This window comes from Hyaena hyaena, unplaced genomic scaffold (assembly GCF_003009895.1).
Source record: "Hyaena hyaena isolate Hyena2069 unplaced genomic scaffold, ASM300989v1 scaffold_696, whole genome shotgun sequence".
Taxonomy (NCBI): domain Eukaryota; kingdom Metazoa; phylum Chordata; class Mammalia; order Carnivora; family Hyaenidae; genus Hyaena; species Hyaena hyaena.
This window is the reverse complement of record NW_024081328.1, coordinates 536,656-552,725: the sequence shown is the minus strand read 5'-3', so window position 1 is coordinate 552,725 and position 16,070 is coordinate 536,656. Positions and strand designations below refer to the sequence as shown.

At 46.0% G+C, this 16,070-nt stretch overlaps 1 protein-coding gene across 3 annotated transcripts in view; it reads right to left on the bottom strand.

Moving 5' to 3' along the window:
- The window catches only part of MCTP2 (multiple C2 and transmembrane domain containing 2), a 250,521-nt gene extending 236,341 nt beyond the window's left edge, over positions 1 to 14,180 (bottom strand). For all 3 annotated transcript variants that reach the window (XM_039217474.1, XM_039217475.1, XM_039217476.1), the window contains exon 1: positions 14,042 to 14,180. The gene's annotated coding sequence lies outside the window, so the exon portion shown is untranslated. The remainder of the gene's footprint in view (positions 1 to 14,041) is intronic.
- Positions 14,181 to 16,070: the final 1,890 nt, after the last annotated feature.

Genomic DNA, 16,070 nt, shown 5'->3' with positions numbered 1-16,070 from the left:
TCTGTGCTGACAGCTCAGAGCCTAGAACCTGCTTTAGATTCTCTGTCTCCCTCACTCTTTGCCCCTCCTCTGCTCACATTGTCTCTTTTCCTCAAAAATAAATAAACATTAAAAACTTTTTTGAAAAAATGTTGTTTTTCTTTAAATACAGATTAAAGGGTATTTCCTACACTCACATGGTGTACAGTTTATTTGAAGAATATATTTCTCAACCTGTTATGATGCATTAAAGTGACATTTGCCCAGATCACTGAACTTTTTATCTCACTACCCAAAGGAGCTACCCACTATCAGAAAGTAGTCAGCACGCATTAGTATTTATATAGCATTCCATTACAGCCGCATCTCTCAAATGAAAAGGTAAAGCACACTATTATGAATATTAAAACCATCTATCTTTTAAAAAGGATACATCGATTTTTTCCCAGCTTCTTGGATCCCATCAATGCCAGTGCCAGCTCGATGAAGTGGGCACTATCTTAGGACAGCTTCAATGGATGGGTCCCCAGTGGACTTGCCCAATCGTCTGGAGTTTCTCGTGGCATGCACTTTGCAACTATTTCAAAGACTATCAGCTAGAAAAAGGCTCGGAGTGATCAGAAACATCCAAAACAAACCTCCCCATGGAGCTAAAATAATACAAGTGAGTTTTTAAATCTGGGTCAGCAGACATGAGACGTTACAGTTCTTCAGAGCTAACACAAGCCACCCACCATCAATGTTTGCCAAAACAACAAGGGGGTGGCATCACCTACCAAACTTCGGGTGTGTTGTCACTGAGTCCTCATTACCCTATAACATAGATACTATTAGAAGCCTCACTTCACGGATGGGCAAACTGAGGCACAGGAAGCTTAAGTTACTTGCCCAACATCACAGTTCATATGTAGCAGAGCCACACGCAGGTCTAGCAGCCCAACTTTATGTTCTCATTCTTTATGCCACCTTGTCTCTCCTTCAGTCTCTATCCCCCGGCTTCCTGCTTCAGAGATGTCGTTCCTAAAAGAGGCAGCATTGCAAAGAGCCTACTGGCAACATTCCAGGAGGCCAGGCAGTGGGAGAGGACCAGACCTAAACAGTGCCAGTGTTTTCTCTCCCCAGTGACCTCTGCCTGACTTTGAGGGTCACTTACTCCCAGCCTTTCAGACCCAAGCCACAGTTTCCCTCCACTTCTCAGTCCAAACAGAACTCACCCCCCCACCCTTAAAACCCTCTCTGCTCCCAAGAGGGTGCTGCTAATCATCTTTTCAGGAAGATCTATCTTGACTCTCCACAGAGCTATGCTTTTCGAAATTAAGAACTGCTTTTGTTTTCTCTATGGCTCCATCAAAACACGAAATCCCAGCTAATCAATACTTTTTTTTCCCCTTCTCTTTGTTAGCAGTCAGAAATGTAGGCTGTGAACCCGACGAAGCCATTGATCAGGTGCCACCTTCCAAAGTCAGCCTTCTGAGGTATTAATTCGTCCATATATATTTAGGAAACATGGTCTGGTTTCCCCCAAGGAGCGGCGGGGCTTTCATCAGATGATACTATAATCATCAAGAAAATGCCACCTCCAGCAGACAATCAATGCGTGCATGTCCACGACCGGCTTTTTCAGGTCAAGGCTTACTTTAAAGTGCAAAAGGGAAAAAAAAAACCCTTAAAAGTGAAGGTAAAACTCTAAAGTTTAGGAAAAAACAAAAAGGAGAGGATAGTGTCTCAACTCTAAAAATAATAGTCTCTTATATGGAAACCAACGTGGCAATACACTATAATAAAAAAATTTAAAAAATAATAGCCTCAGGTTGTGTAAAATGGACCGGGCTGAGGTCATCTTTATTGCTCCCTAAAATGTGTCTCCAGGTAATTTTTGAAATATGGCAGTTCAGTAGCAGCTCCTATCCATGCTGTCGGTCCTACCTTTTCTCATTCTTCTGGATAGAAGGCAACATAGAAGGAAACATCAACAGTGCGGAGGGGTCTGATCTCTGGGGAAAAGCTGCCATGACACTGTAGGCACTCATGCATCCAATGTCTGCAGGTTTACTTATGGCCAAATATCCAGACTCCTGCTTTTCCTTGAATAATAGGATTTTACAAACGATCCGTTATATACAAGGCACTCCATTCCTCGTGTTCACATCACTCCCACGTACATAAGCGCGACTCCATTTTACAAATAAGAAACCACAGCTCTGGAAACACTGGCGTGCTAACAATGGCAGAGCTGATATTTGAGTCTTGGGTTTGTCTGAATCTAAAATCAGGGGCTCTTCCCAGTAACTGAGTCACGGTGAGTCAAGGGAGCCACCGTGTGGGCCTCCATCATTGCTATGGTGGGGTGGAAGTTTCTTGAGTGGTCCCAACCCTGTGTCTACCTCACCCGCAATGGCCTCTGCGAAGGCTTACTGAGTGGGCAGAAGAACATAGACACTTTCCTCTCTGTTATTATTTCTTTTTTTAAAATTTTTTTAAAGTTTAATTATTTTTGAGAGAAAGAGAGAGACAGAGTGTGAGTGGAAGCAGAGAGACAGGGAGACACAGAATCTGAAGCAGGTTCCAGGCTCTGAGCTGTCAGCACAGAGCCCGACGTAGGGCTTGAACCCATGAACCATGAGATCATGACCTGAGCTGAAGTCAGATACCTAACCCACTGAGCCACCCAGGTGCCCCTTCTCTCTGGTATCATTTCAAGTAGCATGCACTATAGCACTAGTTCTGATCCCAAATGAAGAAAATGTTTGGCTCATAAAATCTGAATCTAAATACCAAGAGTTTTTAAAAGCTTTAACTAATTAAACCAATTAAAAGTATTTTTAATATTCTCGTGTCCAAGGATGAGTTTTTTTAAGTGACATTGTAAGGACAACAGAAAAAGGCCTGCAATTTCACCATCTAATTAACCCTGGCAAGATCTTTCTCAAAGTATACCTTTAGGAAACTGTAATTGTTCAGAGAGGCACACAATGAAAAGTGACCCAGCCCAGACTGGACTAAACCATTTCCATAAAGGAGCATCTAGTAAGTTTCTAATGCTGATGTCCAGAAAATAACTACTCATATACCAGCACATAGTGTGAATATACATATGGATATAAAAGCAGTTTTACTCTATAGTATTTCATACATGTCTTATCAAATAACTTTAAAAGCAACGATGTAACCAATGATTTATAAGCATTAAGATAGTTAACTCCAACCCATGAGCAAAAACAACAGAAAATTTCATAACCAGGAGCTGGTCTTCAATCTGACCAGATTCAGGATGTTACTACAAACCAGAGAAACTACCAAAATCATACCAACAAAGATATCCAGCATTACTCTGCAAAATTTACATTAAAAAATAGTTTATGGGGCACCTGGGTGCCTCAGTCAGTTAGGTGTCTGACTTCGGCTCAGGTGATTATCTCACAGTTCGTGGGTTCAAGCTCTGCATTGGGCTTTGCGCTGACAGCTCAGAACCTGGAGCTTGCTTCGGAATCCATGTCTCCCTCTCCCTCTGTCCCTTCCCTGCTCATGCTCTCTCTCTTTCAAAAATAAATAAACATTAAAAAAAAAAGTTTAGTAACAATAACAACAAACCCAGCTCATCATGCATTGCATGTCATGAAATGACTGACTTCTAATTGGAATGAATACAGACAACACTGATGAGTGCTTTACTCAAAGGTACATGAGGCTTTAGGAACCTGTACTTATTCAGGGAGGATGGGACAGAAAGGGACAGGTGCTGGGTCACTCTGCTTATGCCCTGCAGCTTCAGCAGAAAGATGAACTACATTCCTAGAGGAAGTGTAATGAACAGAGCCTGAAATATGTTATTTTTAACTTCCTTCTGTGTTCTAAGAGAACAGAGACTATCTTGATTAAAGGAAGATTCCTAAGAGGTAGCTCAGAAGTCCCTCTGGGGAAAGGCAGAACATTCAGCAAGAGTATCTCGAGCTTCTTCAAGCCCATAACAAGCAGAATACCAACTCCATCTGTGCACTGTGGATCCCTGAAAGATCTTATTTGGGCCTAATGCTTATGAAGGAATGACTAGCAAAAAAAGCACCCCGATCCAATCAACAGCACCACAAGAATTTTATCTGGGTTTTAAAATGTCAACATCTGTATATATTTAAAAGCTGACATCAATTCGAAAACATGAAACACAGTGAAGTTGTTCTCAGAGGTTTGTTTTCAAGTGAAATTAACCATGGGGTTTACACATTAGTAACTGCTTGCTTTGCTATACAAATCTATCCTAACAATTGTGTGTTTAAGGCACCACTTGGGTCAAATAAAAGAGAGAGACCTTTCCACAGCGTCTAGCTCTGTGTAGTCACAATCTCCTGGCAGCAAATTGCTCTAAAGTGGCTTATTTATCAAGATCCTGCCAAATCCATCTCCAGGACAGAGTTTAGCAGGATTCCAAAGCTTTATCGATGTGGCTTTTAAGGCAGCCTCTGTGGTGAAGTACTGTAACTCTGCCTCCAGCCTGGGCATGCACAAAGCAGCTGCTTCCAAACCCACAGAAGTACCTAGAATCGTATTTGTCAGGGGTCTTAGAGACTCTCTAGTTTTGGGGTACCACAACATCACGAGAAGATAAGTCAGAGTGCAATGGATACAGTAGCCCTGGCTTGGGTTGGAATAGTAGGGTGAAAAAAAATAAAAATCCAACCAACGAGGTGACCTTGTCCAAATTATCCTCTGAGTCTCAGTGCTCTCATCTATAAAATGGGGATGGTTCCTATCCAGCAGGGTTCCTGAGAATAAGATGATGCTGTCACCCAGTAGCTCAGCATGTCAGGTAGCTGACACATGAAATGAAATATACATCAGCCTTGTCAGTATCTTCTATAAACCAGAGAAAATGAAAAACTTCCACTAAAAGAAAAGACATCATCAGCGAATAGGCACATACTGAGCCATTGATTATTGATTTACTATCTTTTTTTCTTAAATGTACTTATTCTGACAGAGACAGAGAGAATGGGACAGTGGCAGAGAGAGGAGAGAGAGAATCCCAAGCAGGCTCCACACTGCCAGCACAGAGCCCCACACAAGGGCTTGAACCCACCAAACTGTGAGATCGTGACCTGAGCCAAACCCAGGAGTCAGACGCCTAACTGACTGAGCCACCCCAGTGCCCCACGCATTGATTTACAATCTTGAGCTCACAGTGATAAAGGCAGAAATTAACACAAAGCTGGATGTTAGAAAGGAAGTAGTTGATAAAACGACCATATACCAAGCTGTTATTAATGACCAGGTCCACACCTATGTGTTCAAACTTTTCTTTTTTTAATCACATAACTAGTTCATGATGTTTAGAAACAATCCATCATGTACCTTCCCAGTTTTGACATGTCTTCTGGTTCAAATATTAACAGAGGAAACTTCCTGAGAACCTTCTTTCTCCTTCCTTCCTAAAGCTAAATGTTTCTGGGGCGCCTGGGTGTCTCAGTCAGTTAAGCATCCAACTCTTGGTTGCGGCTCAGGTCATGATCTCACAGTTTGAGAGTTCGAGCCTGTCGTCGGGCTCTGTGCTGACAGTACGGGACTCTCTCCTTCTCTCCTTCTGCCCCTCCCCCCATTCACCCTGTCTCTGTGTCTCTCAAAATAAATAAATTAAAAAAAAAAAAAAAAAGCTAAATGTTTCTGTGCCAGCTCAAGCAGATCTAAGAGAATGAAAGAAATACCAGGGAAATTCTGCCTGTGTATACAGGCCTGAAGTGCTGAAAGCGACTTCCTCCAAAGATTCCTACCATAATCCCAAATGCTAAACTATGTTGCAAGAAAGTGCCCCATACCAAAGAGGAAACACAGACCAAGTGCAGCACAAATGCTTCGAAAAGAAATGGAGACAGTTCATGACGGAGCCTGTTCCTGCAGCAGACGGAGAATCCTTGTTCAAGGGAAGTGTGTCAGGAAGGCACAAACGATGACAGACAGGTTTACCGGACAGACTGACCATGGGAAGTCAAGCAAACCTGCGGCACCTCCAGGCTCCGGCTCGTTCTCGAGGGAGCAACAGAAGGTGAGTAGAAGATCCCAGAAGCCATTTCCAGACCTGAAACCTAGGAACCTATATATATAATAATTATGTACTGTTTTACATTAGGCAAGACTGACAGCAATGATGTCAGTTACAGTGGTTCCGATAATATGGAGTCCTTTTTTTTTTTAATGTTTATTTTTGATAGGGGGGTAAGAAAGAGAGGAAGAGGGGCAGAAAGAGAGGGACACAGAGGCTTCTAAAGCAGGCTCTGTGCTGACAGCAGAGAGCCCAATGCGGGGCTCGAACTCACGAATCTTGAGATCATGACCTGAGCCAAAGTCGGACACTTACCTGACTGAGCCGCCCAGACGCCCCCAGAGACCTTTCCTGATAGACTAAGTTCTCAGGCTAAACCCCAACATCTTTCCTAATGCCTACAATAGTCCCCTCCCCACCACCACCAAAAAGACCCAACTACTACGTTATCATTACAATCATTATTTTTGTTTGGTTTGGGTTTTTTTTGTTGTCATTGTTTTATTTCTGTAGTGTCACCCTGCTGGCATCTTGGATCTGAACATGGGGACAGTCACACAGATAAGTTCAATACTTTGTTTTTCTAGTTTTCCTGATCAGGTCACCACCTCCTATGAAGATTTCTGACTCTGAATGGACAAAGTTACTTGCAGACTTGAGGTTCTTCAAGAGCATCCATCCAGCAACTTCAGAAAATAACCTCTCCGTTCTTTCTGAACTTGGCTCCAGGCTGGGGCCCTGGCCCAGAGAGGGATCTCTGCCTGCTGTGGGCTGACACCAGCTGATCATTCCTGCTAAATGTAGGCAGCCCTGTCTCTGAGCCCGTCCCCCAGGACCTGGCTCTCTCCTAGTACCTTGTGCAAATAGCACACTTTGCTTTAGTCGTTTGCTAAGCTATCCGACTTTGCATCTTGGCTGTGAGCTCTCAGGGGACAGGGAGCTATCTGTCTGATTCGCAGCATAGCCTTTAGCACATACTACCCATAATACATGCTCAGTTAATAACCTTTGGATAAAAGAAGATATATGTGTTTATTTCAACCACACCGTAACACACATTTTAAATAAGACCTCAGCTCCCCTCTGACCACCTAATTCCACCTAATATTCAGCATGAAAATTAACCTTGTAATATTGGTATCAGCGGCATCTACAAAACAGTATTGGCCAATCTGTACGCCCTCCAAAATGATACAGTTAGTTAATTTGTAATGAACATGATATATCCATGTGATGCAGGAGTGCTTTTAACAAGAGAAAATAACTGATTAAGGGGATAGATGGGGAGCTTTTTGGTTTATAACAATCATATGGCAACAGAGTCTGAAAACAAGCTTTCAGCAAGCCCCTTGTCACTCTCTTGCTCTCGCCTGCTCTTGTTTGCTGTTCCACATTACAGCCCTCCTCCCACGGGCCAGATCTCGGGCTGTCAAACATGTGAAAGGCCAAAGTGAGCAGGGAATTCATCTCCACCCTCTAAAGAATGAGCGGAAGTAAACCTTTTTCACCTTTCACATCAAAGGAATTGGAATTTGTTCCTGTCCTGCGTATGCCGGGAGAAATGTCCACATTTCCCTTGTGACCTGCTTCTCGCTCACACCCTCTCCTTGGGAGAGACAGCATTATTCAGCTGTTGATATTACTCAGCCCGTTGAATTATTCAGTTGTTCTATCAGCTGCATATTCAATGCATTCAAACCTCTACCTTGGAATCATCCAGATGTTGTAAACTCACAGTGTCCACGAAACTCATTATTATTCTTTGAAAACAACCTAGTCCTGACTTGCAATGCTGGCAGAAAACTAGGCACAAACCTCAGCCTCCCCTCTCTCCCATCACCCACATCCACTCGGTCACCTCCGCCACCTCCCAGACACCTCTCCAGCCTTCACACACCTCTGCTTCCCCATTGCCTTCAGCCAAGCCCTGCCTCCTCTCTCCTGGACTAATATAACCTAACTCCTCCCGCTGACTCATGGCCGGAATTAGGGCAGCTGACTCCATTCAGCCAGGCTACTGCAGAGCAAATTGTTCCCTACCCATCTGCGGGGATCACACCTGCCTGGCTACCACTGTATTTCCTTCCGGTGCCTGATACCAACTCTTGGCACAACTGGGCAGGGAACAAATGACTCTGTGAATGAATGAACGCGTGGCTGAGATAGCCAGTACTCTCAGAATTATGTTCTGCTACCTGTCATATACTCAATTTAATGTTGGTCTAAATATTTGTCTCCAGAGGGGAAATGAACCTTCACTAACCTGAGGTCCACACCCAAAGGCGAACCATCATTTGATACATTCGCACATGGGCTCACATCTATGGCTGTATATTTTTTTTTCATGCTTCCTGAAATGATGGAGGTATTCCGTGATAAAATGCACAAAACTGCAGGTGTCCCTGGGCAGGTCAGTGAGTTAAGCATCCCACTCTTGATTTCGGCTCAGGTCACGATCTCAGGGTTGATGGGTTCGAGGCCTGCATCAGGGTCTGTGGCTGCCTCTTCCCTGCTCATGCTCTCTCTTTCTCTCTCTCCCTCTCTCTCTCTAAAATCAAATAAATAAACTTTTTTAAAAAATGTACAAAATTGTGATGAACAATTGTTTTCAGGAGAAAACAAACAAACAAACAAACAAACAACTGTGATCATACAAAGCACAGGTCTTCTGCATACCTTCCAGGACATAATGGCCAAACACACCATCATCTTCAAGCCCTCTGTGTCCTGGGCAGGGAGCTGGCCTTTAGAAGAAAGGCCTCCATGCTAACAGATGAAATCTACCTTCCAAAACAAGGCCACCTTCCACAATCACCCACAGGGGAATCCGTATGAGCCCATAACCATGCCAGGGAGAGAGGCAACTTCCATGTTACTCAATCGCATATGTGCAATCGGGTCCATTTGCTTAGGAAATTTTAGAAATTCTCCCTAGGAGGGGATGACAACATTCTTCCTCTGTCATCTGGCCATGTGTCCCTAAAGAAAAGCCTGGTGACCTCAAGTGGTCAGCAAATTATCATGGTTGTTAAATAGGGCTGCACTCTATGTAGGGTCGGGTCTGCCTTCTAGCCTCCCCTACAGTGCCCACCCACAGCAAGGACCCCCATGCAAACTCTCCCAGGCAGGAAGAGAGGGAAGGTGCTGGAATCTCAGCGGAACTGCCTTCCAGCTATGCACCCGGGGACATCAGCCCTGTCTCTCTGGGCCTCAGTTCTCTCAAATTAAATGGAAGTGACACCACGCCCACTTTGTGGGATTGCATTCATGATTAAAAGAGTTCATATTTCTTAGCACAAGGCCTGGGTAAGATCTGAGTGCTCAATAAGTGTCAGCGATGATAATATAAATGATTCTTCTGTGACAAGCATAATAGATGAGCATATATGCTCCCCTTTCCATCTACGCCCTACCAGTGATCTTAAATCCTAAGAGCGGTGGTTGGTTCTCAAACTTTGGAATACAGCAGAATCGTCAGGAGGGCAGATTGCTATGCTCCAGACACAGAGCCCCTGACTCAGGGGGACCCGGGATGGCGCCTGGGGACGCGTATTTCTAAGAAGTGAATCCCAGCTGGGTGGGCTCAGCGGGTCAGGAAGGACATGTTGAGAAGTACTAGCTAAGGGGCCTCACTGCAGCCACGGAGGAGAGAGTGTGGGGCCAAACCTCCGCGCCTTCTACAGCCTTCTGCCCTGGACTCTTCCAGCTTGGTAACTCCACCAACGATTCCAACCTCAGTTCAAGCAATCAGGAGCCCTCCAGGCTCAGGGCTGGCACCTATGACACTGTGCTGTCAGGAGGCAATCAGCTCCACAACACCAGGAGCTCCGTGGCAAATAGGACCTTTCCAGAGTCAGTGCCTGGAACAGAGAAGAGCCTCAGTGAATGGGGTCTGGTGGAGAGCAGGCTGGGAGAGCCATGCCAGCTGACAGATCCTAGAGTCCAGCTCTGGTCCTTCCTCTCGGAACTGGTCACTAGACGGGGCGCCTGGGTGGCTCAGTCAGTTAAGCGTCCGACTTCGGCTCAGGTCATGATCTCACAGTTCATGGGTTCGGGCCCCGCATTGGGCTCTGTGCTGACAGCTCAGAGCCTGGAGCCTGCTTCGGATTCTGTGTGTCTCCCTCTCTCTCTGACCCTCCCCTGATCATGCTCTCTCTCTCTCTCCCTCTCTCAAAAACAAATAAAACACTGGAAAAAAAAACCATAACTGGTCACTAGATATGAAATGCCCTGAGTCCCCGATAAGCCCAGTGTCCCTCCCGCCCCAGCCACCGACTGGCCTCAACCCTGCTCAGCCAGCCATGAGTCCTTTGCCTTCCTCCCACCACAACGTGGTCTCTTACTCCATGAAGGTGGTGAAGTTTGGCTTCCTGCCTCTCCCTGGCCCCTATGAGAGAGCTCCATGCTGCCAGGAGATGCTAAGTGTTCTCAGGGAGAGAGGGTTGCAATCAGGAAACACTTTTATGTAAGTATTTCTGGTAAACTGCCCAAAAAGATCTCAGCAGAAAGAAACCTCCAGCAAATGGTGATCATTTCTTTTTCCATTCTAAGAAAGCATTCATGTTCCTAAGGGATTTTGCATTATATTTCTTAAAAAGGATCGCCCAGTCGAACAAAATCGAGATCTGGCCATTTCACGTCTCATGCCTACTCTGCTCCTGGGCTCTTCAGCTTTTCTAGAAATTTCTCTAATGCATCACTCTCTGCCCCTTCATTAGAGGATCGTAACCAAGCCAAGAACACTTTTACAAACACATTCTAGGCAGGATTTCAAATAGTCCTGAAGAGGAGTTCAAGGTGTGTTGTCAGCATATTAGTTTCACTGTCAAATGAAGATAGAGAAAAAAAAAAAAACTGTGCCAGGCACAACCCAGGTGGAATATCCTACCTGATTCTCTCAAAACATGCAAAAATCTCTCTTAAACACACACACACAGGGACGCCTGGGTGGTTTAGTCGGTTAAGAGTCCGACTTTCGCTTAGGTCATGATCTCGCGGTTCGTGGGTTTGAGCCCCGCGTCGGGCTCTGCGCTGACTGCCAGCTCAGAGCCTGGAGCCTGTTTCAGAGTCTGTGACTCCCTCTCTCTCTGACCCTCCCCTGCTCATGCTGTCTCTCTCTCTCTCTCCTAGAAATTAAAAAAAAAAAAAAATTAAATACACACACACACACACACACAAGAACAACAACAAAACACCACTTCCTTATTTTCAACACCTTAAGATAATTTAAATATGAAACCCCTCAATTTCTGTGTGTAATTACTTACAATCATAAGAAAGGTTAAGAAAGCAAGTTTTGAAATATTACTTAAAATCCATAAGCATACAAAAAAATTAAAACTCTCTCTCTCTCAAAAGGAAATAAACATTTACAAAAAAGATTTATTTAAACCAGGGGCTCCTGGGTGGCTCAGTCAGTTAAGTGACTTCAGCTCAGGTCATGATCTCCAAGTTCATGAGTTCGAGCCCCGCACTGGGCTCTGTGCTGACAGCACGAAGCCTGGAGCCTGCTTCGGATTCTGTGACTCCCTCTCTCTCTGACCCTCCCTTGCTAGCTCTCTCTCAAAAGTAAATAAACACTAAAAAAATGTTTTTAATTCAAAGGACTATTGTCATCCTCATTCTCTACAGTATAATAATTGTAGTTTAAAAATCACTTTTGTGGTTTACAGGGACTTAAAGAGATTATCAGTTGTTATGGGTCATTCTTACTCAAAGGCTAAACTAGGGCTCTTAGGATTCCCTTCCCAAAGAAACACACTGCAGTACTCTACACTTCTAGAGATTTTAGGAAAAATGGATATATCTTTTAAAATAAATGTTGTGTATACTCAGGTATAATTATAGATTTATACACACAAAGTCCTTTTAGGTGACAACAATGGCTTCTATTCATCTGGAAGATATGAAATCAGCTGCAATAATGTTAAGAGATATGAATAATATGAAAATTAGCTGTTAGTCCAATGTGTAATACACAAGGAACACCTACAAAGTTTTACTAATTTGTCCCACTTGGATATGTTGGCTCCTTAAAAATATGTTAAGGAAGATACTATTTGGCAATGAGAAAGAATAAAAGCATGGCTTGTGGTGCAACGTGGATGGAACTGAAAGGTATTACACTAAGTGAAATAAGTCAGGCAGAGAAAGACAGGTATCATGTTTTCACTCATATGTGGATCTTGAGAAACTTAACAGGAGACCATGGGGGAAGGGAAAGGGGGAAAAATAGTTACAACCAGAGAGGGAGGGAGGCAAATCATAAGAGACTCTTAAACACAGAGAGCAAACTGAGGGTTTATGGGGGGTGGGGGAGAAGGGAAAATGGGCGATGGACTTCGAGGTGGGCACTTGTTGGGATGAGCGCTGGGTGTTTTGTGTAAGCCAATTTGACAATAAATTATATTTTAAAAATAATTTTAAAAATGTAAGGAAGACACATAATAAATTTTGTATTAAAAGAAAAAAAAAAAAAAAGCTATTCACCCTCTCGTCCCAGACTGATCATGGTTCAACCACACAGAGAGAATGAAAGCAGCACTCATACATGACGTGACCTTAAGTCCCTGGGCGTGGATTGTTTTATGAATATAAAGTTGAATTACTTTCCATTAAATCTGCCAGATTTACACCGTATGCCTCCCAGCACCATGGAATAGTGAAAACACATGGGTTTTGCACTCAGAAAGAGTTACCTTCAGCTCTCAGGTGCACTTACAACCTTGAACGAATTCCCCACTTCCTCCCTGCCTGTACTGGGGGAAGGATACCCGTGGTGTGTATTTTATGCACCAAGATAAAGTGCCCAGCATGGTGGATGGCACACAATGGATCCTTAACAATCTTATTTTAAGGAATAGTTTTGATAGCCCCTGCCCCTTTAGACGGCAGACCAGGCTAATGATAGTCTTGAGAGCTTTGCATTCTCGCTGCATTTAAATGCTTATTAGCAGAGATTAAAGAGGCGTCCCTGTGCCAGGAGGCTTTCTAAACACCTACCTGTGAGGAATGAGGGCCCTCAAATGCCCCTTTGTGTCACCACCTGTGCTACCCAACAGTGCACTAACCTGGCTCCCGCACAGGTTGGCCTTTAGCAGGCAAACGACACATACTTACTGAACTGAAACGCTGCTGACCTAGATAAAAAAATGAACGTTAATGTAAACCATACTCCATAGACCTGTCTGCCATTCAGTTTGTGGGGACTCAGGTTTTGTAAAGTTCTCGGGGTCACCTGGAAGGTGTTTGGTCGCTGTAAGTGGCCCTTGCCGGTGTAACTTTGAACCCACACTTAGGTAAGTACGTACGTGCCGCCGAAACCCTAGCACCTTAAGGCACATAAGTTCGTTAAGAAGTTTTAACCCGTCTAAGGAAACCCAACCGTCTCTAAAAGCCATCAGCGCCCCAATTTGCTTAACAAATGGACAGAGCGCAGAGGAACTAACTACGGAAACAATCGCCTCTCAAGTTCACCGCCACCATCACCGTACTTTTTTTATAAAAAAAAACGTGCAAGAGACACTCTGTAACCTAAACGAGTATCCTAAAGCTTTCCGCTTCCCTGTGCAGCTGCGCTAGGAACCGAAGTTGACCTCCAGGTCGCCACGAACGGAGCGCATCAAATCCTACCCAAATGAGGGGCTGACCAGCGCAGAAAGAGTCTGGGCCGGGGCGGTGACTAACTCCACTGAGCCCGGAGGGGACCAGAGGTGTGTCTGTGAAAAAGCCAAGAATTCCTGGGGCAGGCTGCCCGCCCTTCGTGCGCTCCCCAGGACTACCCACCGCGGATTTCTGCCTCCGGTCCTTGGCACGCCTTTCGGATCTGGGGAAGGAGCTTCAACGGAATTCCGATCCTGAGCCCTCACGGGTCCCCAAGCCCTCTTACCTCGGTGGGGAGCAGACGCCGCCCAGGAGAGAGCAGGCGGCGACCCCCGCGACCCTCCCCCCGCCCCCTCCCCCCCCCCCCCCCCCCCCCCCCCCCCCCCCCCCCCGCGCGCTCTGCCAGGTGCGCCCGGCGCCGCCCCTCACCTGTCCGAGGCTGCGTCCCGGGGGCTGCCGCGGGGTCGAGATGCGCCCCTTACCTGCCGGGACCCTCGATGGCCGCCGCTGGCGGGCGCAAGGAGCAGGCGGGAGCGGCGGGGGCGAGGGCACCTCGGGGCCCTGCGACTTCCTCGGCCCCCGCTCGCCAGTCCCGCCTCCAGGGGGCGGAGGCGGCCGCGCGTCACCTTGGAGCCACCTCCCACCTAGGCGCGGGTGCGGCCGCGGTTGGCAGTGCCTGGTGCTGCCTCTGGGCACCCGCGGGCCGAAGAGGAAGAGATCACTCTTAACTCCGTCGTCCGGCTTGGCTCCCAAGAACGGGAAGATGCGCCCCAGCAGTCGGGCAGTGACCGGGGGAGCTGAGTTCACTCGCGTTTTAGTTCAAAGTGAGGAGAGGGGACAAGTGTGACTTGCAAACTTGTGATCTCCGAGTACCGTGTCCTCACGGATTCTCAGAGGAGTGCCCCCGCGTGCCACCGCTCCCTACGGGATCAGTGGGGAGGGCGCGACCTTCGTGTTTCCCACCCCGACCCTGGCAAGCGGTACCAGAACCAGGCACCGTACTGAACCCGTGCCACGTGTGCGCGACTGTGGGTGCAAACCCGCCACCCAGATGCGCTGAGCTCTCTGTTCTCTGAACCTTGGTTCCTCATCTGTAAACATTAGGCCGATGTCAGTGCCCAGTGCGCTGAGAACTTATACTTAGAGACCCTTAAAGATCTCTAGGTCCGATGACAGGCACTAAGGAGTTCAGCAAATATTTACCCTTTGTTCCTTTCCGTTGAATTATTTTTCTTCCTCTCCCCTTCACCTATGCTCTTCCTGCACTCTATTTACTCTTATTCTCTGCCTGGTCACTTTCTTTTCCCGTTGATTAAGGAGGCTGTGTCTACAGGGTAAGGAGTCAGGCTTGCAGGTGGCTTAGGAGGAGATAAGGAAGGATAGGACCTCCGCCCCCACTCCTGAGAGGCCAGAACTGCACACCCCTTCATCCTGACGAAAGAGCAGAAGTTAGATACAGCAGAGGTGTAGGAGCTAACCTGGGGGTGGGACAGACCCTGCATTCCACAGGGTGTGTAGGGAGTGGGTGGCCTGTGAGTTGGAGAGTTTCATTGGTGTCATTGGTGGTTAAGCTCATCAGAAAGACCTCATCAAATCCTGTCTTGGCAACAGATCTTATAAGCCTGCTGGTTCACTTAATGCCTCTGAATGTCCGCTTTCTCATTAGTAAACTGGGATTCAAATAATAGCTTTTGTATAGATTCTGAGAAAGAATTAAATGCTTTTCATAAAGTACTTACCGCAGTGTCCTGGCCCATGATATGCACTTATTAAAGGTTGGCTAATGAGGGGCGCCTGGATGGCTCAGTCCATCCAGCTTCCTCCAACTCTTAATTTCGTTCAGGTTATGTTCTCACGGTTTGTGGGTTAGAGCCCAGTTTGGGGCTCTGTGCTGACATTCCCAACCCTGCTTGGGATTCTTCTCTCTCTCTCTCTCTCTCTCTCTCTCCTCCCTACCTCTCCCTGCTTGTGCTCACACTCTTTCTCCCCTCTCTCTCAAGTGAATAAATAAATTTTTAAAAAATAAATAAAGCTTGGCTAATGATGATAATAGTATGGTCAGACATGGTAGGTGCCAGGAAGGAAAGCATTTAAAACACATGAACACTTGGGTGGAAGCAGAGGTGCTATCTTCATGAAAAGAATACTTGGGGCACCTGGGTGGCTCAGTCGGTTAAGCATCTGACTTTGGCTCAGGTCATGATCTCATGGTTCATGGGTTCGAGGCCCTCCTCGAGGTCTGTGCTGACAGCTTGGAGCCTGGAGCCTGCTTTGGATTCTATGTCTCCCCCTCTCACGGTCCCTCCTCCGCTCATGCTCTGTCTCCCTCTCAAAAATGAATAAACATTAAAAAATTTAAAAATAAATAAAATTTTTTTTTAAAAAAAGAATGCTTATAGTAGCAGCCTCCAGTGATGAACAGAATCACTCACCAGTTTCTGGGCTTGGCATACACGAT